The sequence below is a fragment of the Entelurus aequoreus genome, linkage group LG20 (genome assembly GCF_033978785.1).
Source record: "Entelurus aequoreus isolate RoL-2023_Sb linkage group LG20, RoL_Eaeq_v1.1, whole genome shotgun sequence".
NCBI classification, from domain to species: Eukaryota; Metazoa; Chordata; class Actinopteri; order Syngnathiformes; family Syngnathidae; genus Entelurus; species Entelurus aequoreus.
In genome coordinates this window covers 38,911,325-38,938,969 of record NC_084750.1, presented here as the reverse complement: position 1 = coordinate 38,938,969, position 27,645 = coordinate 38,911,325, and the positions used below count along the sequence as shown (strand labels likewise).

Sequence of the window (27,645 nt, the reverse complement as noted above, 5' to 3'; positions counted from 1 at the left end):
TTAGATACACACTTAGTTAAATTGCCAGAAGTAGCCAATTTGCTCAATTTACCTTTAACTCTGTTATTATTAATAATTAATGATATATATCTTTGTGGAAACACTGATCATCTTAATGATTTCTCACAATAAATATATATAGAAACAGATAAATATCAATATAAAACACTTTATTTTTATATTTTCTCTAAGTGCACATTTTTCAAATTGAACATTTTCAAATGATCACTTCTAAGACAGTCTTGTGAAATCACAATATCCCATTTTAACTAGCTAGCCACTAACATTTTTTAACAAATCATGAATTACTTTGCACCATGTTTGTACAAATAATAACTCATGTAAAATACAAAAGTAAACTCTCAAATGTTTAAATCATGTCACACTTTGAACTGGACACCACATCTGTTATCTGTTTCTTTGTCAGTTAGTGGGAAGCCTGGCATTGCATGCTGTTAACTAGTGTGTTGTACTCTGGTGTGTAACTTGACACTGCAACTCTGAGTGAGTCTTGCAGATGTGCATCAGTGAGGCGTGTTCTGTGTTTGTTCTTGATGAAGTTCATGTCAGAAAAGGCTGATTCACAAAGATAAGATTTTTCCTCATTGTTTGCGGAACCTTCTTAATCTTTTGGACATATTTTCACAGCAATCTGGCCTTAAGCTTAATTATGATAAATGTAAAATGTTAAGGATCGGAAATCTAAAGGGAACGTCCTTTCGAATGGAATGCAAAGTGCCTGTTTTGTGGACAGATGGACCAGTTAACATACTTGGTGTTGTTGTCCCAGAAAATCTGGAAGATCTAGGCTCAGTAAATTATGATAATCGACTAAGAAAGCTGGACAAAATTATGCAATTATGGAAAGGGAAATCCCTAACCTTGTATGGTAAAATGTCTATTGCCAACTCGTTAATTATTCCTAATTTTATTTATTTGTTTTTGTCATTACCAGCTCCATCACAAAACTTTTTTGAAGATTTATGAGCGGAGGGTCTTTGATTTTGTCTGGAACGGCAAACCAGAAAAGATTAAAAGAAAGGTTTTGTACAAAGAGTATGAATATGGGGGCCTGAAACTTCTCAACCTTGAAGCTATGTGTCTGTCTTTAAAAGCATCAATTGTTCCAAAGATGTATTTAAACATTGAGTGGTACACAAATGTCCTGTTGGACAAAAAACATGTACTGTATCAAAAGAAATTGTATCCTTTTTTACAAGTGATCCCCTCCCAGAGAGTCTGCTGGGAAACATGGCGGGGTTCATAAAGGAAACAATCCACTCATAGTGGTGTTTTCAATTTTATGTGCCAGAAAAAAGAGACAATATTTTGCAGCAGTTAATAGGGATGAACTCTAATATTGTAATAGATGGAAAGCCTTTCTTTTGGAAACATATGTTTGAAAGAGGAATCATTTTTGTCAATGATATTATCAATGAGAATGGTAAAATTATGAAGTATGATGAATTTAGAGCTATGTATGGTGATGCTTGCTCAAGCGTTTCATTTGATCAACTAACTGGAGTAATTGGGAAAAGATGGAAACAAATAATTAATTATGGAACTACTAAATTATTAGTTTGTAAACCTCTAATAAGAAATTCTAGTTGGCAAAAAGGAACTAAAATAAATAGAAAAATATATAATTTTTATTTAATAAAGAAATCTTTGAAGGCTGCCTCATACAACACAAATGGAAAATGGGAGGACTTTTTTGACTGCCCGTTGCCATGGGATGCCATATTCAAACTAATCTATAAAACCACTATCGATGTGCAAAATTGTTATTTTCAAATTCAAATTATTTATAACTTCTTACCCACAGGGAAAATGTTAAAATTATGGAATATGACAGAGTCAGCTGATTGCCGATTTTGTTGTCAGGAGCCTGAATCCACCCTGCATTTGTTTTGGTATTGTCCTATTGTGTCTTTGTTTTGGGTGGAAGTTGAAAAAACGTTTTTAAGGATTGGTTTGTTTATGAAGCTTAATGTGGTTTCTGTTATTTTAGGAGAGTTCATTGACAATCATGATTTAGTCAATTTAATTATAGTACTCGGTAAAATATTTATTTTTAAGGCCAAAAACAGATATTCACTTAGTATTACTTTCTTTAAAACATTTATTCAGTATTTTCTAATTTTAGAAAGTTACATGGTTGAAAACGATAATGATGCCAAAAAACATTAAACAAAAGATGAGAAGTCCTCCAAGGCTTATTTTGAAAGTATAATTATGTTTATAGATTATATGATATCTGTTGTTGTGTTCCCTAATTTGAGTGACCTGGACATAATCTGGACTGTACATAAATGCTTATTTTAAAAATGTAATTTTGTTTATAAATTATATGCAATCTGTTGTGTTCCCTAATTGTTTTCTGTGTACATGAATGAAGGTGTGTGTTGCTGAGTCCGACTTGGACATTATCTGGACTGGGCCTGGTTTAAAAAACCCTTTAAACAAATCTAATTTCATTGACAACCTGGTCTGTTGAAGATAAGGCCCTTTTTTAAAAAAATAAAATAAAATAAGATAAATAAATAAAAAACATTTTCTTGGATAAAAAAGAAAGTAAAACAATATAAAAATAATTACATAAAAAATAGTAATTAATGAAAATGTTAGTGGACCAGCAGCCTATACAATCATGTGTGCTTCAGGGACTGTGTCCCTTGCAGATGTGTTGTCTATGTTGTGGGAACCAGAATATTGGTAGCAGAAAGAAATAACCCCTTTTGTGTGAGTGGGTGTGGATGAGTGTGCATGGGGGAGGTTGTTTGGGTTGATGCACTGATTGAAAGTGTATCTTGTGTTTTTTCTATGTAGATTTAATTTTTAAAAAAAATAAAATAAAAAAAAAAATTAATTATTTTTTTTTAGAACAGCCCCGCGGGCGACTCATCTGGTCCTTACGGGCAACCTGGTGCCCGCGGGCACCGCGTTGGTGACCCCTGGTCTAGTCGTATCATTCTCGCTTAGGGTGCAAGAGGTCCCGGGTTCAATTCCCAGTCAAGCCCTTTTGAGACACTTGTGATTTAGGGCTATCTAAATAAACATTGATTGATTGATTGATTGAAGCCCTTAACAGTGCTTTTGAACTCTCAGCTCAATTTTCCAAACTGCGCACACTCAAGGGATCAATGAAAATGTATAAAATCAAGTACAGTGGGACCTCAAATTACGAGCTCTAATTGATTACGAAAGAGCTTGTAACCCTTAGTTATTTTTTTTGCATCAAAATAGCCATACCTTTAAATTAGTGGTAAAAGGCCAATATACAAACTTAGTTTTAGATTGTTTTCCCTGTTAAAATCTCACAATTCATGAGAATTTTTGTTGAAAACCGACTTTTTGGGGTTTGTAGGTCTAGTCGTATGATTCTCGCTTAGGGTGCAAGAGGTCCTAGGTTCAATTCCCGGACAAGCCCTTAATGGTGCTTTGAACTCTCAGGTCAATTTTCCAAACTGCGCACACTCAAAGGATCAATGAAAATTGTAGTGAATCAAATTTTTTGTTAATAAAAGTGCAGTTACAGGTCGTCTCCACAGATAAAATATAAACTTTTTTGAGAATTTGGTGGAATTTAAAATAGGGCTTGTTGGTCTAGTGGTATGATTCCCGCTGTGGGTGGGAGAGGTCCCCGGTTCAATTCCAGGATAAGCCCTAAGCAGTGATTTTAAACTCTAAGCTTAATTTTCGAAATTGACCCCCCTCAAGGGATCAATGAAAATGTATAAAATCAAATACAGTGGGACCTCAATTTACAAACTCTAAATGTTTACGAAAGAGCTTGTAACCCTTAGTTCTTTTTTTTTTTGCATCAAAATAGCCATACCTTTAAATTAGTGGTAAAAGGCCAATATACAAAATTAGTTTTAGATTGTGTTCCTTGTTAAAATCTCACAATTCATGAGAATTTTTGTTGAAAGTTCATTTTGTGGCTTGTTGGTCTAGTCGTATGATTCTCGCTTAGGGTGCGAGAGCTCCTGGGTTCAGTTCCCAGACAAGCCCTCAACAGTGCTTTTGAACTCTCAGCTCAATTTTCCAAACAGCGCACACTCAAGGGATCAATGAAAATGTATAAAATCAAGTACAATGGGACCTCAAATCACGAGCTCTAATTGATTACGAAAGAGCTTGTAACCCTTAGTTCTTTTTTTTGCATCAAAATAGCCATACCTTTAAATTAGGCCAATATACTAACGTAGTTTTAGATTGCGTTCCCTGTTAAAATCTCACAAGTCATGAGAAATTTTGTGGAAAGCTCATTTTTTGTGGCTTGTTGGTCTAGTCGTATGATTCTCGCTTAGGGTGCGAGAGGCCCCGGGTTCAATTCCCGCACTAGCCCTTAATGGTGCTTTGAACTCTCAGCTCAATTTTCCAAGCTGTGCACACTCAAGGGATCAATGAAAATTGTAATTAATCACATTTTTTGTTAATAAAAGTGCAGTTACAGGTCGTCTCCACAGATAAAATATAAACTTTTTGAGAATTTGGTGGAATATAACATAGGGCTTGTTGGTCTGGTGGTATGATTCTCGCTTTGGGTGCGAGAGGTCCCGGGTTCAATTCCCGGACAAGCCCTTAACAGTGCCTTGGAACGCTTGGCTCAATTTTCCAAAGTGCGCACACTCAAGGGATCAATGAAAATGTATAAAATCAAGTACAGTGGGACCTCAAATTACAAGCTCTAATTGATTACGAAAGAGCTTGGAGCCCATAGTTATTTTTTGCATTAAAATAGCCATACCTTTAAATTAGTCGTAAAAGGCCAATATACAAACCTAGTTTTAGATTGTGTTCCTTGTTAAAATCTCACAAGTCATGGTAATTTTTGTTGAAAATAGATTTTTTGGGGCTAGTTGGTCTAGTCCAGGGGTCGGCAACCCGCGGCTCCGGAGCCGCATGCGGCTCTTTGACCACTCTGACGTGGCTCAGCTGCATACTTGCCGACCCTTCCGGTTTTCCCAGGAGACTTACGGATCTCAGTGCCTCTCTAAGTAATCTCCCCAAATATTCTCCAATTTTCACATTAACAACTAAATTAAGGGCATGCCGTGTGGGCACTGTATTAGTTATCCTCTATAACCTGTACAAACAGCGTGCCAGCCCAGCCAAATGTTGTATGTAGCTTTTACGTACACATGTAGGAGACACAGCAAGGCATACTTGGTCAACAGCCACACAGCTTACACTGACGGTAGCCGTATAAAACAACTTTAACACTGTTACGCTACAAATATGCGCCACACTGTGAACCCACACCAAAAAAGAATGACAAACACATTTCTGGAGAACATCCGCACCGTAACACAACATAAACACAACAGAACGAATACCCAGAATCCCATGCAGCCCTAACTCTCCCGGTCTACACTATACACCCTCGCTACCACCAAACCCCCCACACATCAACCCCCCTCCGTGCGTCGGTTGAGGTAGGCGGGGTTTGGTGGTAGCGGGGGTGTATAGTGTAGACAGGGAGAGTTAGGGTTGCATGGGATTCTGGGTATTCGTTCTGTTGTGTTTATGTTGTGTTACGGTGCAGATGTTCTCCAGAAATGTGTTTGTCATTCTTTTTTGGTGTGGGTTCACAGTGTTTGAGTTTGAGTTTGAGTTTGCAAGCATACAACATGATACATCAACATTTCCAGTTTCTCTTTTCAACATGTTCGAAAAGGAGTAGGAAGAAGCAGAGCTTATTTAATCCTACCCCTTTTCTTTTACATAACAGTTGCTAAACTTTTTTGTTCACTTCCTGTTCTCAATTTATTCACAATGTACTCCATAAGTAATCACAATAAAAATAAATAGATAAATAACAAGGCTGCAGCTAACGATTATTTTTCTATCGATTAATCTATAGATTATTTTTTTCGATTAATCGGTTAATCTATAGATTATTTTTTTCGATTAATCTATATATTATTTTTCCTTTTACCGATTACTTTTTTATTCAAAATGAAGATGAAAAAATAAATGTAGGCCAGTTTTTTCAAAAGGCATGGCTTTTATTTACAAAAAAAAAGAAGTATGGCCACTCACTCAACATTGACAACAACATGACTAAATATTCTGTAACAATGTAAACATTTAAATTGTTTAACATTTAACAAAATTAAAAGTAGCTTGTTTGCTTTTTAATGTGCAAATATAAAAGTCAACATCCAGTGCAAATCTTAATATTCTGCAATAGTATAAGCATTTCAAAAGTAAAAGTATTGCTTATTTTGCTTTAAAATGTGCAAAAATAAAGATAAACATCCAATACAAAAAAGTGCAAAACGAAATATTCTGTAACAACAGTGTAAACATTTCAACAAAAGTGAAAGTATTGCTTAATTGCTAAAATGTGCAAAAATAAAGATAAACATCCAATACAAAAAAGTGCCAATCTAAATATTCTGGAGCACTGTAAACATTAAGTAGTGCTTTTAAAATGTGCAAAATAAACATCCAGTCCAACACAGTACACAATAACCAATTCTACTCATTCCAGTGAGTGTCTAACAGTTGTAATGAAGAAAGGTTAGCATGTCTACATGCTCTGGTTCTTTTCTTGTTTACAATATTCCCAGCAGCTGAAAATAGGCGCTCAGAAGGGGTCGATGTGGCTGGAACTGAGAGGTAATTAGCCTTCACCTCAAGCCAGGACTGCGAGTGAGCTGAGCTCCAGTTTATATTCCTAGAAGGTCAACGGGCTCATAGTGATGTTACTAGTAGTTGACTGGGAGGTGTTTATTATAATTTGGGGAGAGTCCGCTGCCTGATGCTCACCTGCTAAACACCTATCTGCTCGACGCTGAAGCGCTGACTACATGCGCTCTGAATACGCACTGCTGATTGGCTGCTAACGCTCTGAATACGCACTGCTGATTGGCTGATAATGCTTTGTGTGTACCAATCAGATGGTTGTGTGGGTGGGACAATGCTGCGTGTGTACCAATCAGATGGTTGTGTGGGTGGGACAATGCTGCGTTCTGAGACAGAAGCAGAAGGAGCAGAGCAGCTTGTTAACACTTTAGCTTAGAAACTCGTTCGGTACACCCCCGTACCGAACCGAAAGCCCCGTACCGAAACGGTTCAATACAAAACATGTACCGTTACACCCCTAGCAGATACAAATGACACATTTATGTTTTTGTGTAATGATGACAACGTATACTCGCGCGGACGATTGACTAGTTGATTGTTGATGGTTTTCTTTTCAAATGTTCGTTCATAGCCGTTGTGCTGCTATGATAGGCCATTTCCGCTCGACACAGTGTGCATACAACAACATTATTAGGCCTTTTATTGAAATACTCCCACACTTTTGACGACTTTTGGCGTGCTTTTTCCCCCTCACTCGCACCGCTCGCATCGTCTGCTTTGATCGTCTGCTTTGCGCTTCGCCATGACGGTAGTGTGACGTAAATATGCGACGCGTCGACGCACAAAAACGGCGTCAACGTATTTACGTAACCGATGACGTCGACTACGTCGACGCGTCGTTTCAGCCTTAATAAATAATATTTGGTGAAGTAAGTTACATATGATGAGATAAGTAAGATTATTTTGAGAGTGAAAGAATGGATGAATTAAATAAATTCAGAATGTTTATCATGGTTCTTCTTCTTTGTACTTTGTAAACACTTTAAGTTTGAAGAGCTTCTTGAAGTGGATCATATTAGTACATTGTTTGATTGCTTTGCTTAATCCATTCCATAATTGAATTCCACATACTGATATACTGAAGGTCTTAAGTGTTATATGTGCGTACAAATGTTTAAATTACATTTTTCTCTAAGAATATATTTCTCCTCTTTTTTTGAGAAGAATTGTTGTATATTCTTGGGTAGCAGGTTATAGTTTGCTTTGTGTATAATTTTAGCTGTTTGCAAATTCACTATGTCGTGGAATTTCAGTATATTTGATTCAATAAATAAAGGATTCGTATGTTCTCTATATCCAACATTATGTATTATTCTAACTGATCTTTTTTGTAACACCGTTAATGAATGAATGTACTTTTGTAATTATTTCCCCATATTTCTACACAGTAGCTCAGATATGGTAACACTAGTGAGCAGTAGAGAATATGAAGTGATTTTTGGTCTAGAACATGTTTTGCTTTATTCATTATTGACGTGTTTCTTGCTACTTTATGTTGTATATTTTTTACGTGAGATTTCCAGTTCAATTTTTTATCAATCATTATACCTAGAAATTTGGTTTCATTTACTCTTTCAATTTCTATTCCGTCTATTTGTATTTGTGTTTGACTTTCTCTTCTACTGTTACCAAATAGCATTATTTTAGTTTTACTGAGTTTCAACGATAGTCTGTTTTTGTCAAACCATCTTTTTCATTTGTTAATTTCTTCTGTTATTATTTGTATTATCTTCTGTGTGTTCTCTCCTGAACAAAACGCTGTTGTATCATCCGCAAATAGTACTAACTTTAAATATTTTGTTACTTTACAAATGTCATTTATATAGAGATTGAATAATTTAGGTCCTAGTATTGATCCCTGAGGTACACCACAAGATATATTTAGCGTTGTAGACGTGTGTTCGCCTAGCTTCACGTATTGTTTCCTGTTCGTTAGATAACTTCTTATCCAGTTTACAGTAAGACTAACCCTCTGATGCCATATCGTTCTAGTTTTTTGATTATAATATTGTGATTAATTGTGTCAAATGATTTAGTTAGATCCATAAACACTGCTGCTGCACATTTTTTACTATCTATTGCATTGGTAATTTCTTCTGTAATTTCAATGAAAGCCATTGAAGTTGAAACATTAGCTCTGTATCCATATTGGTTCTCTTCGAGTATTCTATTTTTATTTATGAAACTCTCTAATCTGTTATTGAACAGTTTTTCAATGATTTTAGAAAATTGTGGAAGTAAAGAAACAGGTCTATAATTTGTAAATTGATGTTTGTCTCCAGTCTTATAAATTGGTGCAACTTTAGCTATTTTCATTTTGTTTGGAAATGTACCTGTTTGAAATGATAGTTTACTCATATACATTAATGGTCCTGAGATCTCTTCTATAACCTTTTTTATCGTTTCCATATCAATTCCGTTACAATCAGTTGAAGTCTTAGATTTACATTTTTTCACGATTGTAACTATTTCCTCCTGTGTCACATTACTGAGGAACATGGAGTTGGGATTTCGCTCTATTATAGTCCTCGATTGACACTGGGTCTGGAATCCTTTCTTCCACTTTTGGTCCAATATTTACAAAATAATTATTGAAGCTTTCAACTACTTCCTTTATGTTGTCATTTTTTTTATTTCCGTCTAAGAAGTATTGGGGGTAGTCCCTCTTAGTGCCATTTTTAATAATGCTATTAAGGATGCCCCATGTTGCTCTCATATTATTTTTGTTCTTGTCCAATAATACACTGTAATATTATTTTCTACATGACCGTAGTGTGTTTGTTAACTTGTTTTTATACTTTTTGTACTTAATTTCTGCCTCTGTTGTTCTTTGTGCTATAGATTTTCTATATAGTGTATTCTTCTTCTTACAAGCATTTTTTAATCCTTTTGTCATCCATGGTTGATTATTCTTTCTCTGTTTATTACTGAGTTGTATCCATGGACAATGTTTGTCATAAAGTATTATGAACTTGTTTAAGAAATGTTCATATGCTTCATCAACCTTTTTTTCATTGTACACATTGTCCCAATCTTGCTTTTGTAACTCAATTTTGAAAGTAATCATCCTCTTCTCTGTGCATAGTCTTCGAAATGTCCTTTTGTCTTCCATGTTCTTCTTGTAGTTTCCATCATATATTGTAACAACTGGTAGATGATCACTAACGTCGGTTATAAGTAGACCACTTGTAGTGTTATTATCAAAATCATTGGTAAAAATATTATCAATAAGCGTGGCACAGTGTGCTGTGATTCTGCTTGGCTTTGTGATGTTAGGATATAAACTGATGCTGTACATTGTATCAATGAAGTCATCAATAGACTTTTGCTTGTTAGGGTTCAATAAGTCAATATTAAAGTCACCACATAAGAAAATTATTCTTTGACCATTGTCCATGTAAGTAGCCTTGATCCATTCTTCAAATGTTTCTATACTTGACTTAGGTGATCTATATATACAACTAATGAAAATGTTTTTGCTTTTTTCCTGACATATTTCAATGGTTATACATTCTAAGATATTATCTATAGCAAATGACATGTTTTTTACCACTTTGTAGTTCAGGTTCTTCATCACGTACACAGCTACTCCTCCTCCATTTTTGTTGGTTCTGTTGATGTAGTTTAGTTCATATCCTTCCAGATCAAAATCTATTCCTTTTTTTATCATCAATCCATGTTTCTGTGACAGCAATCACTTTGAAGGGTTCGTTGATGTGTTCCAAAAAGTTCTTAATGTTGTTGTAATTTGCATACAAGCTTCTGCTATTAAAATGAATAATTGACAATTTGTTATCACATGTAATGTTGCTATTATATTGATCATCTGTATAATGTATAGTGTGGCGCATATTTGTAACGTAACAGTGTTACAGTAATTTTCCAAATTGCCCCCCCTCAAGGGATCAATGAAAATGTATGTAATCAAATACAGTGGGACCTCAATTTACAAACTCTAATTGTTTACAAAAGAGCTTGTAACCCTTAGTTCTTTTTTTTGCATCACAATAGCCATACCTTTAAATTAGTGGTAAAAGGCCAATATACTAACGTAGTTTTAGATTGTTTTCCCTGTTAAAATCTCACAATTCATGAGAATTTTTTTTGAAAGTTCATCTTTTGTGGCTTGTTGGTCTAGTCGTGTGATTCTCTCTTAGGGTGCGAGAGGTCAATTCCCGGACAAGCGCTTAATGGTGCTTTGAACTCTGGACTACTAGACCAACAAGCCACAAAAAATGAACTTTCAACAAAAATTCTCATGACTTGTGAGATTTTAACAGGGAAAACAATCTAAAACTACGTTAGTATATTGGCCTTTTACCACTAATTTAAAAGGTATGGCTATTTTGATGCAAAAAAAAGAACAAAGGGTTACAAGCTCTTTCGTAAACAATTAGAGTTTGTAAATTGAGATCCCGCTGTATTTGATTTTATACATTTTCATTGATCCCTTGAGTGTGCGCAGTTTGGAAAATTGAGCTGAGAGTTCAAAAGCACTGTTAAGGTCTTGTCCGGGAACTGAACCCAGGACCTTTCACACCCTAAGCGAGAATCATACGACTAGACCAACAAGCCACAAAAAATGAACTTTCAACAAAAATTCTCATGAATTGTGAGATTTTAAAAGGAAACACAATCTAAAACTACATTAGTATATTGGCCTTTTACCACTAATTTAAAGGTATGGCTATTTTGATGCAAAAAAAGAACTAAGGATTACAAGCTCTTTCGTAAACAATTAGAGTTTGTAAATTGAGGTCCCACTGTATTTGATTTTATACATTTTAATTGATTCCTTGAGGGTGGGCAATTTGGAAAATTAAGCTTAGAGTTTAGAATCACTACTTAGGGCTTGTCCAGGAATTGAACCCGGGACCTCTCGCACCCAAAGCGAGAATCATACCACTAGACCAACAAGCCCTATGTTAAAGAACACCAAATTCTCAAAAAAGTTTATATTTTATCTGTGGAGACGACCTGTAACTGCACTTTTATTAACAAAATTGATTCACTAACATTTTCATTGATCCCTTGAGTGTGCACAGTTTGGAAAATTGAGCTGAGAGTTCAAAAGCACTGTTAAGGGCTTGTCCGGGAATTGAACCCGGGACCTCTCGCACCCTAAGCGAGAATCATACGACTAGACCAACAAGCCCCAAAAAGTCTGTTTTCAACAAAAATTCTCATGAATTGTGAGATTTTAACAAGGAAGACAATCTAAAACTAAGTTTGTATATTGCATACTTGCCAACCTTGAGACCTCCGATACCGGGAGGAGGGGTGTGGGGGGGGCGCGTTCGGGTGGGGCGGGGGCGTGGTTGGGGGCGTGGTTAATAGGGGAGTATATTTACAGCTAGAATTCACCAACTCAAGTATTTCATATATATATATATATATATATATATATATATATATATATATATATATATATATATATATATATATATATATATATATATATATATATATATATATATATATATATATATATATGTATGAAATACTTGACTTTCAATGAATTCTAGCTATATGTATATATATTCATTTTATTACACATATAAATAAAATAAATACTTGAATTTCAGTGGTCATGAGCTTTGGGTTATGACCGAAAGGACAAGATCACGGGTACAAGCGGCCGAAATGAGTTTCCTCCGCCGGGTGGCGGGTCTCTCCCTTAGAGATAGGGTGAATAGCTCTGTCATCCGGGAGGAGCTCAAAGTAAAGCCACTGCTCCTCCACATCGAGAGGAGCCAGATGAGGTGGTTCGGGCATCTGGTCAGGATGCCACCCGAACGCCTCCCTAGGGAGGTGTTTAGGGCACGTCCGACCGGTAGGAGGCCACGGGGAAGACCCAGGACACGTTGGGAAGACTATGTCTCCCGGCTGGCCTGGGAACGCCTCGGGATCCCCCGGGAAGAGCTAGACGAAGTGGCTGGGGAGAGGGAAGTCTGGGCTTCCCTGCTTAGGCTGCTGCCCCCGCGACCCGACCTCGGATAAGCGGAGGAAGATGGATGAATGGATGGATGGATGGAATTTCAGTGTTCCGGGGGCTATCCAGTAGATGGCAGTATTGTCCTGTTTACGTAACTTCTCCTCCGTTCATGACTCGGCCACCGTGTTCAATGGAGAAGTCTGTTTTACAAAATGTACAGGTAACATAATTACATACCCCTTCCCCTTCGAACTGTCCTGGATGAACTGAAATTCTTGTTTCCATTCGTTTTGGAACTTGCAAGCGTATTTCTTCATCTTGCTCGTCGACGGCGTCGCCATGTCTGTAACTTCCTCGTTCTTCTGCTTCATCTCCTTGTTGTGTGCGCAGTTGTGCACTCTACTCTCTAAAAGCCGTAGATGTTATGACATCATTGGGCAGGCAAGCTGTTTATATTGTGGGAAAGCGGACGTGAGAACAGGCTGTCCCCACTCAGGTCCGCATTGAGCTGGAGGGGGCGTGGCCTCCAGCTCCGGCTGAATACCGGGAGAAAATTTCTGCCGGGAGGTTATCGGGAGAGGCGCTGAATACCGGGAGTCTCCCGCTAAAAACGGGAGGGTTGGCAAGTATGGTATATTGGCCTTTTACCACTAATTTAAAGGTATGGCTATTTTGATGCAAAAAAAAGAACTAAGGGTTACAAGCTCTTTCGTAAACAATTAGAGTTTGTAAATTGAGGTCCCACGGTTTTTGATGTTATACATTTTCATTGATCCCTTGAGGGGGGGCAATTTGGAAAATTAAGCTTAGAGTTAAGAATCACTGCTTAGGGCTTGTCCAGGAATTGAACCCAAGACATGTCACACATTAAGCGTGAATCATACGACTAGACCAACAAGCCCCAAAAAATCTGTTTTCAAGAAAAATTCTCATGACTTGAGAGATTTTAACAGGGAAAACAATCTAAAACTCTGTTAGTATATTGGCCTTTTACCACTAATTTAAAAGGTATGGCTATTTTGATGCAAAAAAAAGAACTAAGGGTTACAAGCTCTTTCGTAAACAATTAGAGTTTATAAATTGAGGTCCCACTGTATTTGATTTTATACATTTTCATTGATCCCTTGTGAGGGGGCAATTTGGAAAATTGAGCTTAGGGTTTAGAATCACTGATTAGCCTGCTTAGGGCTTGTCCAGGAATTGAACCCGAGACCTCTCGCACCCAAAGCGAGAATCATACCACTAGACCAACAAGCCTTCTGTTATATTCCACCAAATTCTCAAAAAAGTTTATATTTTATTTGTGGAGACGACCTGTAACTGCACTTTTATTAACAAAAAATTTGATTAACTACAATTTTCATTGATCCCTTGAGTGTGCACAGCTTGGAAAATTGAGCCGAGAGTTCAAAGCACCATTAAGGGATTGTCAGGGAATTGAAGCCGGGACCTCTCGCACCCTAAACGAGAATCATACGACTAGACCAACAAGCCACAAAAAATTAGTTTCAACAAAAATTCTCATGACTTGTGAGATTTTAACAGGGAACACAATCTAAAACTACGTTAGTATATTGGCCTTTTACCACTAATTTAAAGGTATGGCTATTTTGATGCAAAAAAAAGAACTAAGGGTTACAAGGTCTTTCGTAATCAATTAGAGCTCGTGATTTGAGGTCCCACTGTACTTGATTTTATACATTTTCATTGATCCCTTGAGTGTGCGCAGTTTGGGAAATTGAGCTGAGAGTTCAAAAGCACTGTTAAGGTCTTGTCCGGGAATTGAACCCAGGACCTCTCACACCCTAAGCGAGAATCACACGACTAGACCAACAAGCCACAAAAAATGAACTTTCAAAAAAAATTCTCATGAATTGTGAGATTTTAACAGGGAAAACCATCTAAAACTACGTTAGTATATTGGCCTTTTACCACTAATTTAAAGGTATGGCTATTTTGATGCAAAAAACAAGAACTAAGGGTTACAAGCTCTTTCGTAAACAATTAGAGTTTGTAAATTGAGGTCCCACTGTATTTGATTTTATACATTTTCATTGATCCCTTGAGGGGGGGCAATTTGGAAAATTAAGCTTAGATTTTAGAATCACTGCTTAGGCCTTGTCTAGGAATGGAACCCAGGACCTGTCGCACATTAAGCGAGAATCATACGACTAGACCAGGGGTCGGCAACCTTTATCACTCAAAGAGCCATTTTGACGAGTTTCACAAATTAAAGAAAACAATGGGAGCCACAAAACTCTTTTGAAATTTAAAATGAAATAACACTGCATACAAAGCTTTTTTTTGCTTTGAGCTACGTTCAAACCAAAGGTCTCAGACACGCGCCCCGGCCCTCACATTAATATAACAATTTAATATTAGTGCAGTCCACAAGTTTTACATGAGTGGCACTTGACAGCGTCATACATGCCAACCCTCCCAACTTATCCGGGAGACACCCGATATTTAGGGCATGATGGCTCTGCCTTTAGCACCCTCTACAGCCTGCTCTAATCACATACCTGCTCAGCCACATGTTGAATGCAGCTTCAGCTAGCACAGGAAAGTGACAGCAAGGCATACTTGGTCAACAGCCACACAGCTTACACTGACGGTGACCGTATAAAACAACTTTAACACTGTTACGTTACAAATATGCGCCACACTGTGAACCCACACCAAAAAAGAATGACAAACACATTTCTGGAGAACATCCGCACGGTAACACAACATAAACACAACAGAACGAATACCCAGAATCCCATGCAGCCCTAACTATCCCGGTCTACTCTATACATGGTGCGTTGAACTCTCAACTCAATATTCCAAGCTGTGCACACTCAAGGGATCAATGAAAATTGTAGTGAATCAAATTTTTTGTTAATAAAAGTGCAGTTACAGGTCGTCTCCAAAGATAAAATATAAACTTTTTTGAGAATTTGTTGGAATTTACCATAGGGCTTGTTGGCCTAGTGGTATGATTCTCGCTTTGTCCCGGGTTCAATTCCTGGACAAGCCCAAATCAGTGATTCTAAACTCTAAGCTTAACTTTCCAAATTGCACACCCTCAAGGGATCAATGAAATTGTACAGTGGGACCTCAATTTACAAACTCTAATTGTTTACGAAAGAGCTTGTAACCCTTAGTTCTTTTTTTGCATCAAAATAGCCACACATTTAAATTAGTGGTAAAAGGCCAATATACTAACTTTGTTTTAGATTGTGTTCCTTGTTAAAATCTCATAATTCATGAGAATTTTTGTTGAAAGTTCATTTTTTGTGGCTTGTTGGTCTAGTCGTATGATTCTCGCTTTGGGTGCGAGAGGTCCCGGGTTCAATTCCCGGACAAGCCCTTAATGGTACTGTGAACTCTCAGCTAAATTTTCCAAACTGCGCACACTCAAGGGATCAATGAAAATTATTGTGAATCAAATTTTTTGTTAATAAAAGTGCAGTTACAGGTCGTCTCCACAAATAAAATATAAACTTTTTTGAGAATTTGGTGTAACTTAGCATAGGGCTTGTTGGTCTAGTGGTATGATTCTTGCTTTGGGTGCTAGAGGTCCCGGGTTCAATTCCTGGACAAGCCCTAAGCAGTGATTCTTAACTCTAAGCTTAATTTTCCAAATTGCCCCCCCCTCAAGGGATCAATGAAAATGTATAAAATCAAAAACAGTAGGACCTCAATTTACAAACTCTAATTGTTTACAAAAGTGCTTGTAACCCTTAGTTCTTTTTTTTGCATCAAAATAGCCATACCTTTAAATTAGTGGTAAAAGGCCAATATACTGACGTAATTTTAGATTGTGTTCCCTGTTAAAATCTCACAATTCATGAGAATTTTTGTTGAAAGTGTCTTTTTTGTGGCTTGTTGGTCTAGTCGTATGATTCTCGCTAAGGGTGCGAGAGGTCCCGGGTTCAATTTCCGGACAAGCCCTTGACAGTGCTTTTGAACTCTAAGCTCTATTTTCCAAACTGCACACACTCAAGGGATCAATGAAAATGTATAAAATCAAGTACAGTGGGACCTCAAATTACAAACTCTAAATGTTTACGAAGGAGCTTGTAACCCTTAGTTCTTTTTTTTGCATCAAAATAGCCATACCTTTAAATTAGTGGTAAAAGACCAATATACTAACCTAGTTTTAGATTGTTCTTTGTTAAAATCTCACAATTCATGAAAATTTCTGTTGAAAACACATTTTTTGGGGCTTGTTGGTGTAGTAGTATGATTCTCGCTTAGGGTGCAAGAGGTCCCGGGTTCAATTCCCGGACAAGCCCTTAATGGTGCTTTGAACTCTCAGCTCAATTTTCCAAACTGTGCACACTCAAGGGATCAATAAAAATTGTAGTGAATCAATTTTTTTGTTAATAAAAGTGCAGTTACAGGTTGTCTCCACAGATAAAATGTAAACTTTTTTCAGAATTAGGTGGAATTTAACATAGGGCTTGTTGTTCTAGTGGTATGATTCTTGCTTTGGGTGCGAGAGGTCCTGGGTTCAATTCCTGGACAAGCCCTAAGCCAGGGGTCTGCAACCTTTACCACTCAAAGAGCCATTTTGACCCGTTTCACAAATTAAAGAAAACATTGGAGCCACAAAACTCTTTTGAAATTTAAAATGAAATAACACTGCATATAACGTTTTTTTTTTTTTTTGCTTTGTGCTATGTATAAACAAACTATTATGGGTTACATTTATGAAATCAATGAGAGATATATAATATATAATAAAATTTCTGCATGAAACAAAACGTTTTTAACTCCGAAAAAGACGGCGGGTTGAAGGTTCAGTAAAATACTTAATGTCAATTTAAGTCCTCCTTGTAGTAATGAAAAAACAAAACGCCAAACTTAAATTATCCACTGGCAGAGAACCAAAAATGCCGTCCTCTCTCTCTGTGCCGTCCTCCTTTTACTGGCGCCGTGCAGTCAGCTGCCAACCTGAATAACAAAATGTCTATTTCACTGAACAATTAAAAAATGTGAATATATGCAAAATTATAGGAAATAAAAAGATTTATTATACAGTGATTTCTGCTCCTGAACCGCAGCGCACATTGTCTCCACATCAGGGCTGTATGACGTCACCTTTATCTTCACACCGGATTGTAAACTCTCATCTGTGAGGCGTATGCGATGTTTGTTTTTAATAAAGTTAATGTTGGAGAACACCTGCTCACATACATATGTGGGTGCAAAGATCGACAGGACTCCAAGTGCATACTTGTTCATGTTCACATAAAAGTGGGGGATAGCGTTCCATGTTTCGAACACAAGTTTGTCTGGTTTGGGGAGGTTTTCAATATCACACCATTTGTGATTCTGAGCAAGAACAGCCTTCTGGCGTGAAACATCTTCAAGGTCCGCTGTTAACTTGGACACCCACATGTCTTTGTCGGTTGTCAGCCAGTTCCATCTCAAGATCAGGTGGACACGTAGAGAGAGCGAGCGAGCGAGTGAGCATAAAGCTTGTGTCGGCTTACAGTACAGAAGACTATATCCCCGCGCGTGATGGCAGGTTGAGCAGGCTTATGAAGGCATCTCCCTCATTACAGGCAGGTGCGCTGATTGCCGGTGAATGATTGCAGCTGGCGGCTGCTGCAGGACTGAGACGCGGCGGCGCGTCCCTGGATGTGCGCGGCCGTGGGCGTGTCCCGAGGTTTGACTAGCAGAGCGCAAAGATGAGGAATGCGCCCTGGCCGTATTCCAATGCACCCTGGCCGTGACAAGCTGAGCCGCATCAGAGTGATCAAAGAGCCGCATGCGGCTCCGGAGCCGCGGGTTGCCGACCCCTGCCCTAAGCAGTGATTCTCAACTCTCAGCTTTATTTTCTAAATTGCACACCCTCAAGGGATTAATGAAAATTTAAAAAATCAAATACAGTGGGACCTTAATTTACAAACTCTAAATGTTTACGAAAGCTCTTGTAACCCTTAGTTCTTTTTTTTTTTTGCATCAAAATAGCCATACCTTTAAATCAGTGGTAAAAGGCCAATATACAAACTTAGTTTTAGATTGTATTCCTTGTTAAAATCTCACAATTCATGAGAATTTTTGTTGAAAACAGACTTTTTGGGGCTTGTTGGTCTAGTCGTATGATTCTCGCTTAGGGTGCGAGAGGTCCCGGGTTCAATTCCCGGACAAGCCCTTAATGGTGCTCTCAACTCTCACCTCAATTTTCCAAACTGCGCACACTCAAGGGATCAATGAATATTGTAGTGAATCACATTTTTTGTTAATAAAAGTGCAGTTACAGGTCGTCTCCACAGATAAAATATAAACTTTTTTGAGAATTTGGTGGAGTTTAACATAGGGCTTGTTGGTCTAGTGGTATGATTCTTGCTTTGGGTGCGAGAGGTCCTGGGTTCAAATTCTGGACAAGCCCTAAGCAGGGATTCTAAACTCTAAGCTTAACTTTCCAAATTGCACACCCTCAAGGGATCAATGAAAATGTATAAAATCAAATTCAGTGGGACCTCAATTTACAAACTCTAATTGTTTACGAAAGAACTTGTAACCTTTAGTTCTTTTTTTTTTGCATCAAAATAGCCATACCTTTAAATTAGTGGTAAAAGGCCAATATACAAACTTAGTTTTAGATTGTGTTCCTTGTTAAAATCTCACAATTCAGGAGAATTTTTGTTGAAAACAGACTTTTAGGGGCTTGTTGGTCTCGTCATATGATTTTCGCTTAGGGTGCGAGAGGTCCCGGGTTCAACGCCTGGACAAGCCTTAACAGTGCTCTTGAACTCTCAGCTCAATTTTCCAAACTGCGCACACTCAAGGGATCAATGAAAATGTATAAAATCAAATAAAGGAAAACTTCAATTTACAAACTCTAATTGTTTACGAAAGAGCTTGTAACCCTTAGTTCTTTTTTTTGCATCAAAATAGCCATACCTTTAAATTAGTGGTAAAAGGCCAATATACAAACTTAGTTTTAGATTGTGTTCTTTGTTAAAATCTCACAATTCATGAGATTTTTTGCTGAAAACAGACTTTTTGGGGCTTGTTGGTCTAGTCGTATGATTTTCGCTTAGGGTGTGAGAGGTCCCGGGTTCAATTCCCGGACAAGCCCTTAATGGTGCTTTGAACTCTCAGCTAAATTTCCCAAACTGCGCACACTCAAGGGATCAATGAAAATGTATAAAATAAAGTACAGTGGGACCTCAAATTACGAGCTCTAATTGATTACGAAAGACCTTGTAACCCTTAGTTATTTTTTTTGCATCAAAATAGCCATACCTTTAAATTAGTGGTAAAAGGCCAATATACAAACCTAGTTTTAGATTGTGTTCCTTGTTAAAATCTCATAATTCATGAGAATTTTTGTTGAAAGGTCATTTTTTGTGGCTTGTTGGTCTAGTTGTATGATTCTCGCTTTGGGTGCTAGAGGTCCCGGGTTCAATTCCCGGACAAGCCCTTAATGGTGCTTTGAACTCTCAGCTAATTTTTCCAAACTGCGCACACTCAAGGGATCAATGAAAATTGTTGTGAATCAAATTTTTTGTTAATAAAAGTGCAGTTACAGGTCGTCTCCACAGATAAAATATAAACTTTTTTGAGAATTTGGTCTAATTTAACATAGGGCTTGTTGGTCTAGTGGTATGATTCTCGCTTTGGGTTCCTGGACAAGCCCTAAGCAGTGATTCTAAACTCTAAGCTTAACTTTCCAAATTGCACACCCTCAAGGGATCAATGAAAATGTATAAAATCAAATTCAGTGGGACCTCAATTTACAAACTCTAATTGTTTACGAAAGAACTTGTAACCTTTAGTTCTTTTTTTTTTGCATCAAAATAGCCATACCTTTAAATTAGTGGTAAAAGGCCAATATACAAACTTAGTTTTAGATTGTGTTCCTTGTTAAAATCTCACAATTCAGGAGAATTTTTGTTGAAAACAGACTTTTAGGGGCTTGTTGGTCTCGTCATATGATTTTCGCTTAGGGTGCGAGAGGTCCCGGGTTCAACGCCTGGACAAGCCTTAACAGTGCTCTTGAACTCTCAGCTCAATTTTCCAAACTGCGCACACTCAAGGGATCAATGAAAATGTATAAAATCAAATAAAGGAAAACTTCAATTTACAAACTCTAATTGTTTACGAAAGAGCTTGTAACCCTTAGTTCTTTTTTTTGCATCAAAATAGCCATACCTTTAAATTAGTGGTAAAAGGCCAATATACAAACTTAGTTTTAGATTGTGTTCTTTGTTAAAATCTCACAATTCATGAGATTTTTTGCTGAAAACAGACTTTTTGGGGCTTGTTGGTCTAGTCGTATGATTTTCACTAAGGGTGTGAGAGGTCCCGGGTTCAATTCCCGGACAAGCCCTTAATGGTGCTTTGAACTCTCAGCTAAATTTCCCAAACTGCGCACACTCAAGGGATCAATGAAAATGTATAAAATAAAGTACAGTGGGACCTCAAATTACGAGCTCTAATTGATTACAAAAGACCTTGTAACCCTTAGTTATTTTTTTTGCATCAAAATAGCCATACCTTTAAATTAGTGGTAAAAGGCCAACATACAAACCTAGTTTTAGATTGTGTTCCTTGTTAAAATCTCATAATTCATGAGAATTTTTGTTGAAAGGTCATTTTTTGTGGCTTGTTGGTCTAGTTGTATGATTCTCGCTTTGGGTGCGAGAGGTCCCGGGTTCAATTCCCGGACAAGCCCTTAATGGTGCTTTGAACTCTCAGCTAATTTTTCCAAACTGCGCACACTCAAGGGATCAATGAAAATTGTTGTGAATCAAATTTTTTGTTAATAAAAGTGCAGTTACAGGTCGTCTCCACAGATAAAATATAAACTTTTTTGAGAATTTGGTCTAATTTAACATAGGGCTTGTTGGTCTAGTGGTATGATTCTCGCGTTGGGTGCGAGAGGTCCCGGGTTCAATTCCTGGATAAGCCCTAAGCAGTGATCCTTAACTCTAAGCTTTATTTTCCAAATTGCCCCCCCTCAAGGGATCATTGAAAATGTATAAAATCAAAAATAGTGGGACCTCAATTTACAAACTCTAATTGTTTACAAAAGTGCTTGTAACACTTAGTTCTTTTTTTTTTTGCATCAAAATAGCCATACCTTTAAATTAGTGGTAAAAGGTCAATATACAAACCTAGTTTTAGATTGTGTTCCCTGTTAAAATCTCACAATTCATGAGAATTTTTGTTGAAAACAGACTTTTTGGGGCTTGTTGGTCTAGTCGTATGATTCTCGCTTAGGGTGCGAGAGGTCCCGGGTTCAATTCCCGGACAAGCCCTTAATGGTGCTCTCAACTCTCACCTCAATTTTCCAAACTGCGCACACTCAAGGGACCAATGAATATTGTAGTGAATCACATTTTTTGTTAATAAAAGTGCAGTTACAGGTCGTCTCCACAGATAAAATATAAACTTTTTTGAGAATTTGGTGGAGTTTAACATAGGGCTTGTTGGTCTAGAGGTATGATTCTCGCTTTGGGTGCGAGAGGTCCCGGGTTCAAATTCTGGACAAGCCCTAAGCAGTGATTCTAAACTCTAAGCTTAACTTTCCAAATTGCACACCCTCAAGGGATCAATGAAAATGTATAAAATCAAATTCAGTGGGACCTCAATTTACAAACTCTAATTGTTTACGAAAGAACTTGTAACCTTTAGTTCTTTTTTTTTTGCATCAAAATAGCCATACCTTTAAATTAGTGGTAAAAGGCCAATATACAAACTTAGTTTTAGATTGTGTTCCTTGTTAAAATCTCACAATTCAGGAGAATTTTTGTTGAAAACAGACTTTTAGGGGCTTGTTGGTCTCGTCATATGATTTTCGCTTAGGGTGCGAGAGGTCCCGGGTTCAACGCCTGGACAAGCCTTAACAGTGCTCTTGAACTCTCAGCTCAATTTTCCAAACTGCGCACACTCAAGGGATCAATGAAAATGTATAAAATCAAATAAAGGAAAACTTCAATTTACAAACTCTAATTGTTTACGAAAGAGCTTGTAACCCTTAGTTCTTTTTTTTGCATCAAAATAGCCATACCTTTAAATTAGTGGTAAAAGGCCAATATACAAACTTAGTTTTAGATTGTGTTCTTTGTTAAAATCTCACAATTCATGAGATTTTTTGCTGAAAACAGACTTTTTGGGGCTTGTTGGTCTAGTCGTATGATTTTCGCTTAGGGTGTGAGAGGTCCCGGGTTCAATTCCCGGACAAGCCCTTAATGGTGCTTTGAACTCTCAGCTAAATTTCCCAAACTGCGCACACTCAAGGGATCAATGAAAATGTATAAAATAAAGTACAGTGGGACCTCAAATTACGAGCTCTAATTGATTACAAAAGACCTTGTAACCCTTAGTTATTTTTTTTGCATCAAAATAGCCATACCTTTAAATTAGTGGTAAAAGGCCAATATACAAACCTAGTTTTAGATTGTGTTCCTTGTTAAAATCTCATAATTCATGAGATTTTTTGTTGAAAGGTCATTTTTTGTGGCTTGTTGGTCTAGTTGTATGATTCTCGCTTTGGGTGCGAGAGGTCCCGGGTTCAATTCCCGGACAAGCCCTTAATGGTGCTTTGAACTCTCAGCTAATTTTTCCAAACTGCGCACACTCAAGGGATCAATGAAAATTGTTGTGAATCAAATTTTTTGTTAATAAAAGTGCAGTTACAGGTCGTCTCCACAGATAAAATATAAACTTTTTTGAGAATTTGGTCTAATTTAACATAGGGCTTGTTGGTCTAGTGGTATGATTCTCGCTTTGGGTGCGAGAGGTCCCGGGTTCAATTCCTGGACAAACCCTAAGCAGTGATCCTTAACTCTAAGCTTAATTTTCCAAATTGCCCCCCCTCAAGGGATCATTGAAAATGTATAAAATCAAAAATAGTGGGACCTCAATTTACAAACTCTAATTGTTTACAAAAGTGCTTGTAACACTTAGTTCTTTTTTTTTTTGCATCAAAATAGCCATACCTTTAAATTAGTGGTAAAAGGTCAATATACAAACCTAGTTTTAGATTGCGTTCCCTGTTAAAATCTCACAATTCATGAGAATTGTTGTTGAAAACAGACTTTTTGGGGCTTGTTGGTCTAGTCGTATGATTCTCGCTTAGGGTGCGAGAGGTCCCGGGTTCAATTCCTGGACAAGCCCTTAATGGTGCTCTCAACTCTCACCTCAATTTTCCAAACTGCGCACACTCAAGGGACCAATGAATATTGTAGTGAATCACATTTTTTGTTAATAAAAGTGCAGTTACAGGTCGTCTCCACAGATAAAATATAAACTTTTTTGAAAATTTGGTGGAGTTTAACATAGGGCTTGTTGGTCTAGTGGTATGATTCTCGCTTTGGGTGCGAGAGGTCCCGGGTTCAAATTCTGGACAAGCCCTAAGCAGTGATTCTAAACTCTAAGCTTAACTTTCCAAATTGCACACCCTCAAGGGATCAATGAAAATGAATAAAATCAAATTCAGTGGGACCTCAATTTACAAACTCTAATTGTTTACGAAAGAACTTGTAACCTTTAGTTCTTTTTTTTTTGCATCAAAATAGCCATACCTTTAAATTAATGGTAAAAGGCCAATATACAAACTTAGTTTTAGATTGTGTTCCTTGTTAAAATCTCACAATTCAGGAGAATTTTTGTTGAAAACAGACTTTTAGGGGCTTGTTGGTCTCGTCATAGGATTTTCGCTTAGGGTGCGAGAGGTCCCGGGTTCAACGCCTGGACAAGCCTTAACAGTGCTCTTGAACTCTCAGCTCAATTTTCCAAACTGCGCACACTCAAGGGATCAATGAAAATGTATAAAATCAAATACAGTAAAACTTCAATTTACAAACTCTAATTGTTTACGAAAGAGCTTGTAACCCTTAGTTCTTTTTTTTGCATCAAAATAGCCATACCTTTAAATTAGTGGTAAAAGGCCAATATACAAACTTAGTTTTAGATTGTGTTCTTTGTTAAAATCTCACAATTCATGAGATTTTTTGCTGAAAACAGACTTTTTGGGGCTTGTTGGTCTAGTCGTATGATTTTCGCTTAGGGTGTGAGAGGTCCCGGGTTCAATTCCCGGACATGCCCTTAATGGTGCTTTGAACTCTCAGCTAAATTTCCCAAACTGCGCACACTCAAGGGATCAATGAAAATGTATAAAATAAAGTACAGTGGGACCTCAAATTACGAGCTCTAATTGATTACGAAAGACCTTGTAACTCTTAGTTATTTTTTTTGCATCAAAATAGCCATACCTTTAAATTAGTGGTAAAAGGCCAATATACAAACCTAGTTTTAGATTGTGTTTCTTGTTAAAATCTCATAATTCATGAGAATTTTTGTTGAAAGGTCATTTTTTGTGGCTTGTTGGTCTAGTTGTATGATTCTCGCTTTGGGTGCGAGAGGTCCCGGGTTCAGTTCCCGGACAAGCCCTTAATGGTGCTTCGAACTCTCAGCTAATTTTTCCAAACTGCGCACACTCAAGGGATCAATGAAAATTGTTGTGAATCAAATTTTTTGTTAATAAAAGTGCAGTTACAGGTCTTCTCCACAGATAAAATATAAACTTTTTTGAGAATTTGGTCTAATTTAAAATAGGGCTTGTTGGTCTAGTGGTATGATTCTCGCTTTGGGTGCGAGAGGTCCCGGGTTCAATTCCTGGACAAGCCCTAAGCAGTGATCCTTAACTCTAAGCTTAATTTTCCAAATTGCCCCCCCTCAAGGATCATTGAAAATGTATAAAATCAAAAATAGTGGGACCTCAATTTACAAACTCTAATTGTTTACAAAAGTGCTTGTAACACTTAGTTCTTTTTTTTTTTGCATCAAAATAGCCATACCTTTAAATTAGTGGTAAAAGGTCAATATACAAACCTAGTTTTAGATTGTGTTCCCTGTTAAAATCTCACAATTCATGAGAATTGTTGTTGAAAACAGACTTTTTGGGGCTTGTTGGTCTAGTCGTATGATTCTCGCTTAGGGTGCGAGAGGTCCCGGGTTCAATTCCCGGACAAGCCCTTAATGGTGCTCTCAACTCTCACCTCAATTTTCCAAACTGCGCACACTCAAGGGACCAATGAATATTGTAGTGAATCACATTTTTTGTTAATAAAAGTGCAGTTACAGGTCGTCTCCACAGATAAAATATAAACTTTTTTGAAAATTTGGTGGAGTTTAACATAGGGCTTGTTGGTCTAGTGGTATGATTCTCGCTTTGGGTGCGAGAGGTCCCGGGTTCAAATTCTGGACAAGCCCTAAGCAGTGATTCTAAACTCTAAGCTTAACTTTCCAAATTGCACACCCTCAAGGGATCAATGAAAATGTATAAAATCAAATTCAGTGGGACCTCAATTTACAAACTCTAATTGTTTACGAAAGAACTTGTAACCTTTAGTTCTTTTTTTTTTGCATCAAAATAGCCATAACTTTAAATTAATGGTAAAAGGCCAATATACAAACTTAGTTTTAGATTGTGTTCCTTGTTAAAATCTCACAATTCAGGAGAATTTTTGTTGAAAACAGACTTTTAGGGGCTTGTTGGTCTCGTCATAGGATTTTCGCTTAGGGTGCGAGAGGTCCCGGGTTCAACGCCTGGACAAGCCTTAACAGTGCTCTTGAACTCTCAGCTCAATTTTCCAAACTGCGCACACTCAAGGGATCAATGAAAATGTATAAAATCAAATACAGTAAAACTTCAATTTACAAACTCTAATTGTTTACGAAAGAGCTTGTAACCCTTAGTTCTTTTTTTTGCATCAAAATAGCCATACCTTTAAATTAGTGGTAAAAGGCCAATATACAAACTTAGTTTTAGATTGTGTTCTTTGTTAAAATCTCACAATTCATGAGATTTTTTGCTGAAAACAGGCTTTTTGGGGCTTGTTGGTCTAGTCGTATGATTTTCGCTTAGGGTGTGAGAGGTCCCGGGTTCAATTCCCGGACAAGCCCTTAATGGTGCTTTGAACTCTCAGCTAAATTTCCCAAACTGCGCACACTCAAGGGATCAATGAAAATGTATAAAATAAAGTACAGTGGGACCTCAAATTACGAGCTCTAATTGATTACGAAAGACCTTGTAACTCTTAGTTATTTTTTTTGCATCAAAATAGCCATACCTTTAAATTAGTGGTAAAAGGCCAATATACAAACCTAGTTTTAGATTGTGTTCCTTGTTAAAATGTCATAATTCATGAGAATTTTTGTTGAAAGGTCATTTTTTGTGGCTTGTTGGTCTAGTTGTGTGATTCTCGCTTTGGGAGCGAGAGGTCCCGGGTTCAATTCCCGGACAAGCCCTTAATGGTGCTTTGAACTCTCAGCTAATTTTTCCAAACTGCGCACACTCAAGGGATCAATGAAAATTGTTGTGAATCAAATTTTTTGTTAATAAAAGTGCAGTTACAGGTCTTCTCCACGGATAAAATATAAACTTTTTTGAGAATATGGTATAATTTAACATAGGGCTTGTTGGTCTAGTGGTATGATTCTCGCTTTGGGTGCGAGAGGTCCCGGGTTCAATTCCTGGACAAGCCCTAAGCAGTGATCCTTAACTCTAAGCTTAATTTTCCAAATTGCCCCCCCTCAAGGGATCATTGAAAATGTATAAAATCAAAAATAGTGGGACCTCAATTTACAAACTCTAATTGTTTACAAAAGTGCTTGTAACACTTAGTTCTTTTTTTTTTTGCATCAAAATAGCCATACCTTTAAATTAGTGGTAAAAGGTCAATATACAAACCTAGTTTTAGATTGTGTTCCCTGTTAAAATCTCACAATTCATGAGAATTGTTGTTGAAAACAGATTTTTTGTGGCTTGTTGGTCTAGTCGTATGATTCTCGCTTAGGGTGTGAGAGGTCCCGGGTTCAATTCCTGGACAAGCCCTTAATGGTGCTCTCAACTCTCACCTCAATTTTCCAAACTGCGCACACTCAAGGGACCAATGAATATTGTAGTGAATCACATTTTTTGTTAATAAAAGTGCAGTTACAGGTCGTCTCCACAGATAAAATATAAACTTTTTTGAAAATTTGGTCTAGTGGTATGATTCTCGCTTTGGGTGCGAGAGGTCCCGGGTTCAAATTCTGGACAA

General features: G+C 37.3%; 19 non-coding genes across 19 annotated transcripts; 16 read left to right on the top strand and 3 right to left on the bottom strand.

The window, feature by feature from the left end:
- Nucleotides 1–4,515: 4,515 nt before the first annotated feature.
- trnap-ugg (transfer RNA proline (anticodon UGG)) lies at nucleotides 4,516–4,587 on the top strand. The gene has a single exon. It is a non-coding gene; the product is annotated as a tRNA-Pro (tRNA).
- A 6,918-nt stretch (nucleotides 4,588–11,505) lies between these two features.
- On the bottom strand, nucleotides 11,506–11,577 carry trnap-ugg (transfer RNA proline (anticodon UGG)). Its single transcript has one exon. It is a non-coding gene; the product is annotated as a tRNA-Pro (tRNA).
- Nucleotides 11,578–11,740: 163 nt separating this feature from the next.
- trnap-agg (transfer RNA proline (anticodon AGG)) lies at nucleotides 11,741–11,812 on the bottom strand. Its single transcript has one exon. It is a non-coding gene; the product is annotated as a tRNA-Pro (tRNA).
- Nucleotides 11,813–13,777: 1,965 nt separating this feature from the next.
- On the bottom strand, nucleotides 13,778–13,849 carry trnap-ugg (transfer RNA proline (anticodon UGG)). Its single transcript has one exon. It is a non-coding gene; the product is annotated as a tRNA-Pro (tRNA).
- Nucleotides 13,850–15,872: 2,023 nt separating this feature from the next.
- trnap-ugg (transfer RNA proline (anticodon UGG)) lies at nucleotides 15,873–15,944 on the top strand. The gene has a single exon. It is a non-coding gene; the product is annotated as a tRNA-Pro (tRNA).
- A 165-nt stretch (nucleotides 15,945–16,109) lies between these two features.
- trnap-ugg (transfer RNA proline (anticodon UGG)) lies at nucleotides 16,110–16,181 on the top strand. Its single transcript has one exon. It is a non-coding gene; the product is annotated as a tRNA-Pro (tRNA).
- A 2,487-nt stretch (nucleotides 16,182–18,668) lies between these two features.
- On the top strand, nucleotides 18,669–18,740 carry trnap-agg (transfer RNA proline (anticodon AGG)). The gene has a single exon. It is a non-coding gene; the product is annotated as a tRNA-Pro (tRNA).
- A 1,203-nt stretch (nucleotides 18,741–19,943) lies between these two features.
- trnap-ugg (transfer RNA proline (anticodon UGG)) lies at nucleotides 19,944–20,015 on the top strand. Its single transcript has one exon. It is a non-coding gene; the product is annotated as a tRNA-Pro (tRNA).
- Nucleotides 20,016–21,197: 1,182 nt separating this feature from the next.
- Nucleotides 21,198–21,269, top strand: trnap-ugg (transfer RNA proline (anticodon UGG)). Its single transcript has one exon. It is a non-coding gene; the product is annotated as a tRNA-Pro (tRNA).
- Nucleotides 21,270–21,434: 165 nt separating this feature from the next.
- On the top strand, nucleotides 21,435–21,506 carry trnap-ugg (transfer RNA proline (anticodon UGG)). Its single transcript has one exon. It is a non-coding gene; the product is annotated as a tRNA-Pro (tRNA).
- A 277-nt stretch (nucleotides 21,507–21,783) lies between these two features.
- Nucleotides 21,784–21,855, top strand: trnap-agg (transfer RNA proline (anticodon AGG)). Its single transcript has one exon. It is a non-coding gene; the product is annotated as a tRNA-Pro (tRNA).
- Nucleotides 21,856–23,058: 1,203 nt separating this feature from the next.
- Nucleotides 23,059–23,130, top strand: trnap-ugg (transfer RNA proline (anticodon UGG)). The gene has a single exon. It is a non-coding gene; the product is annotated as a tRNA-Pro (tRNA).
- Nucleotides 23,131–23,295: 165 nt separating this feature from the next.
- Nucleotides 23,296–23,367, top strand: trnap-ugg (transfer RNA proline (anticodon UGG)). Its single transcript has one exon. It is a non-coding gene; the product is annotated as a tRNA-Pro (tRNA).
- A 514-nt stretch (nucleotides 23,368–23,881) lies between these two features.
- Nucleotides 23,882–23,953, top strand: trnap-ugg (transfer RNA proline (anticodon UGG)). The gene has a single exon. It is a non-coding gene; the product is annotated as a tRNA-Pro (tRNA).
- Nucleotides 23,954–25,156: 1,203 nt separating this feature from the next.
- trnap-ugg (transfer RNA proline (anticodon UGG)) lies at nucleotides 25,157–25,228 on the top strand. The gene has a single exon. It is a non-coding gene; the product is annotated as a tRNA-Pro (tRNA).
- A 276-nt stretch (nucleotides 25,229–25,504) lies between these two features.
- On the top strand, nucleotides 25,505–25,576 carry trnap-agg (transfer RNA proline (anticodon AGG)). The gene has a single exon. It is a non-coding gene; the product is annotated as a tRNA-Pro (tRNA).
- A 165-nt stretch (nucleotides 25,577–25,741) lies between these two features.
- On the top strand, nucleotides 25,742–25,813 carry trnap-ugg (transfer RNA proline (anticodon UGG)). The gene has a single exon. It is a non-coding gene; the product is annotated as a tRNA-Pro (tRNA).
- Nucleotides 25,814–26,779: 966 nt separating this feature from the next.
- trnap-ugg (transfer RNA proline (anticodon UGG)) lies at nucleotides 26,780–26,851 on the top strand. The gene has a single exon. It is a non-coding gene; the product is annotated as a tRNA-Pro (tRNA).
- Nucleotides 26,852–27,016: 165 nt separating this feature from the next.
- Nucleotides 27,017–27,088, top strand: trnap-ugg (transfer RNA proline (anticodon UGG)). Its single transcript has one exon. It is a non-coding gene; the product is annotated as a tRNA-Pro (tRNA).
- Nucleotides 27,089–27,645: the final 557 nt, after the last annotated feature.